At 37.4% G+C, this 4,165-nt stretch overlaps 1 long non-coding RNA gene across 1 annotated transcript; it reads right to left on the bottom strand.

Moving 5' to 3' along the window:
- Nucleotides 1-491: 491 nt before the first annotated feature.
- On the bottom strand, nucleotides 492-3,868 carry LOC120442754. The gene is made up of 2 exons (XR_005614898.1): nucleotides 3,147-3,868; nucleotides 492-1,569 (listed from the first exon to the last, which is right to left on the bottom strand). It is a non-coding gene; the product is annotated as an uncharacterized LOC120442754 (long non-coding RNA).
- Between the last annotated feature and the right edge of the window lie 297 nt (nucleotides 3,869-4,165).

Below are 4,165 nucleotides of genomic sequence, written 5' to 3'. Positions count from 1 at the left end.
TGAAATTTAATGTATAGAAGTGTCTTTAACTAGTGTTTTTAACTAATTAGACTCCCTCCTGTTGACGCATGAACAACTTCATGTGTCACAAAAGCTACTGTTTTGTATAAAGACTTGGTTGTAACGGTTTCCCATCACATATGATCAGATCATCCTGTAGAATTGCTCCGCACCTCAACCATTTCTTTTCGCTCTAGTAATGGCACAAATGTGTGGTTCATTTCTCAAGATATCCAGTGGAATTTGCATAGAGGTGTTGTCACCATAAGTGCGTCTACTGTTTGTACTGCTACTGATTTTGCTGCTTGGTCTGCAAAATTGTTGCCCTCTGTTATGCCATATTTTCAAAATGGCGTACTGCAGATCAAATTCATTATTGATAAGTCAAACCAACGAAAAAACAAAAACTAGAAGTCAAAAAAAATTATTCTTTCGTTAACAGAAATAAAAATAAAAATAAAAGTAAAACTATCTAAAACTGCAATGAGTGGTCACAAAATTAACTGATTTTGTAGCAAAAATGTGTTTAGTTTTAAAATCTTAAGTCAAAACTAAAGAAAAATAAAACTAATGAAAATTGCAAAACTATTAAAACAGTTAGAGTAAACATATTGGCTGTCTCTGTGTCTCTCTGTCTGTCTGCGTCCTTGACACAGTCAGCTCCTTTGTATGGGCATGTAGTTCCTGTTACACGTTTTCCTGTTACAGACACATTTCCCTTTTCTCCAGAGTAATCGAACTCTTTGTTGAATTTAACTGTTTTCATCTAGTCTGCACTTCCACCTAAATGTAAGTAGAAAGGTTATATCCAAGTTACTGAATGCTATTTTTATAGATGCAGTAAGGAGAACAGAGCACATTCCACGGGAGCTTCACTCCCATCTCTGGTGGAGGCAGAAAAATAGGGAGCCAAGGTCATAACTCAGGCTCATTAAGAGTCAGAAAGAATGTGAATGCTTAATCTTGTGGCTATCGCGCATTGTATATAGCTTCTTTTCTTTGTTTAGTAGCTTTCTGCCTTCACCTAAGGGTGTGCCCTAAGTATGTGACTCAGGTCTCCATAATCGGAGTTTATTTAAAGATAAATAAGATGATCCATTCATTGCTCGCAGATCATGCACTAGACGTATGTTGCAGTATTTAGCTTTCTTCAACACTTAAACAAAATATCACTTCTTATCCATTACCATTCTCTCGTATTAAAAAACAAACAAACAAACAAAAACAAACTAAGTTTAACTTTTCTGCTTTGTCACTTAAAACAAAGCATCGCTCTCAACCCAGCTCTCAGCTGGCTCTGAAATTATCATCATCAAGCATGAAGTTGCATGAAGAGAGCTGTTTCAGAAGTCACAGTATTCCTCACTCAAGCAACATCAAGAAACAAACAAAAAACAAAAACAAGTTGCTGATGGCATGAACGCTTTACACACATGAGACAGGATGCAAAAAGCTGCTGTTAAAAACAGATCAGGGGTGTGAGGGTGAAAACTGGGTTCTGAACAGCTGCATGTTCGAGCTTTAATAGCTGTTTTCCTCCCTCTGATGTGTCCTCATGTAGCTCCTGCTCTAAAAAAAAAAAAAAAAATTAATACAAAATAAAAAGTGTATATCTTGCTCATTAGCTTGGTAGTATAGGTTTGCTCTTTATCTTAACAAAATCTCATCTAGGATGACAGGTTTACAAGCGGGTCAAGTGTCTCTATGCACTTAATTAGTTTACATATTTTCTTTATTTTCTTCATCTCATATGTCATTATACTGAATTTGAGCAAACCTTAAGCTTGATACAGACTACTTTTAACAATTATCCACCTCACATCACAACTGACTGAGGTGCCTCTTCATATTTAATATTATTTCATTATTAATGTTATTATCTTTTTATATAACAGCAATAGTATATTACAATATTTTATTTGTGTCCACCAAGGGCTGAGGGTGAGCTGCAGTCTCACCCTTTCCCAAGCTGGAGACATTTTCCTTTTCACACACTTTCTTTGGCTGAACAATGACACAACCTTAATATACCTTATGCATCTCTCTTTTTTTTATTTGATATATTTTGTGTGAATTATCTGGTTTCACGCATTCTATTCATTCAGCTTGGTTGTCTTCCCAATTTTATTTCATTGCTTTAATTTAAGTTAACCTTAATTTAACCTTTTGTTTATTCCACTTCATTCCTCTTTCCATGCTTTAAAATATTACAACTCTTGTGTACGCTTTGTTTTCTTTTTAGCATCCTTTTCAGTATTTATTTCTGCTTGGAGGGTTTCTTATAATTTAGTTAATGCATTTTCCCTCCCACGTGGGACATTTAGGTTTTCTTTAGGATTTCTCCATCTGTTTGCGCTTATTTGTCCTGCACCGGGGCATTTCTTTTCTAACCATAGTTCATCTGCAGTCAATTCAGGCTTTGCGGGTTTATTTCCCATTTTTTGGGCTTAGAGTTATCAATAATATTTTATTGTAAATTGCTTATAATTTATTTTGATTTATTGTATTTGGAAACACCTTGTTTTGCTTTTATTTATTAATACTGCCAACATACACTCTGTGTGACCTTCGCTGATATTAGAGTCGGGGGAGGTTATTAAGGCAGCCTTCTACCCTGGTCTAGACCCAGGGCGGCCTTAATTTTATGCGTTGAAGCGCAACCTTTGACCCCTTCTCACCAGTACATCGGTCAACACAGGAAACAGTAAGAGTGGTGCAGAAACCTGTTGTTTCTATTCAAAAGGTCACTCACTCCTCAACAACACATAAACTTCACACGCGGTACTATAATCCTATTTTAATTGACACGTTCTTTATTTACCATTCACTCTTAGAGTGAGATCCCTTTATTTTCATTCACTCGTAAGAGTGAGATCCCTGACTTCCAACCTTTTAATTGCGGAACGAGTCTCCCAGGGGACTGCCAGTTCCGTCTTACAGGCGAGTCTTAATTCCCGACTTCCAGTCCTTAAAGGACGAGTCTTTTCCCGACTTCCAGTCCCTAAGGACGAGTCTTTTCCCGACTTCCAGTCCCTAAGGACGAGTCTTTTCCCGACTTCCAGTCCCTAAGGGACGAGTCTCTTAAGAACCGTGTCAACCTAAAAACCGATTTTAGCCGCAATGTGTTCTTGAGTGTTTATATTCACCTGGTTCGGACGAAAATGCCGGTCAGAGAGAATCCTCCTCGCTCCCTGGGATCGTGGACCTCTTGCTAAAAACGCTGGCCAACGGCGAATTCACGTAGTTGGTCTTTACTGTTTCACTGGAAACAGGCTGTCCGGACAGACTTTCAGCGCGGGTTCACGATTCCAGGAGACGACGAGGTCACTCTGTTGGCTCGAAGGACCAAATAAATGTAAGGAGTAAATATTTAAACAAGACATTCTTCAGGCGAAATAAAGACACTCAAGACAGTTTAGATGGTAACAACGTGCGCACGCTGGGTGAGTGCTGCTGTCTCAGGCTCACAACCAGCGTATGCGGCAGTTCTTTATTTATAGCGTTTCAGAGTATGTGTGTGTGTGTGTGAAGTTTATGATCTCAGAGTGTGTGTGTGTGATTCTGAAGAATGGGCCCCTCTTTGTATTTGGGAGTGTAGATAAGAACGTCCTGCTCTCCCCTTCCTGGGAGTGAAACGGCTCGTAGAGAGCCAGGTACAGAGGAGATGTACTGGGTGAATCATATCTGAGAACACTATGCCTTTGTCTTTACTTCAGCTTCACTTCTAGTGAAACAGTAAAATCATAAAATACAATTAAATAGAAAGAATAAATGGGTAAACAACTATTAACACTAAAATTAAAGATAAACTTTCAATAACATATGAATAGAAGTGGGAAATCTCTTAACAGGATCCTTACCCCGAATTATATTCTATCACAAGAGGAAACAGGAGTTTTCTTATCTTTGCAGATAATAAAATGTTTATATTAAAAGGTTTATAGTAGCACAAAAATCTAAATCAAATCACAGCATCAGATTAGAAGATAATGGAAAAGGAGGCTATACATGTTTGATAAGACAAGATAAAACCAGTCTGATAAACCAGTAAAAGTACTTATTTTTAGGTAATTATTTGTTAAAAAGTAGCAAATGTTTGACTACTTGAAACAATACTAATTCTGTTTGATCAGATGTAATGTTGGATTTTTTAAAACTCCACAGT

Source organism: Oreochromis aureus, linkage group 11 (genome assembly GCF_013358895.1).
Source record: "Oreochromis aureus strain Israel breed Guangdong linkage group 11, ZZ_aureus, whole genome shotgun sequence".
Taxonomy (NCBI): Eukaryota; Metazoa; Chordata; class Actinopteri; order Cichliformes; family Cichlidae; genus Oreochromis; species Oreochromis aureus.
This window is presented reverse-complemented; position numbering and strand designations above follow the sequence as displayed.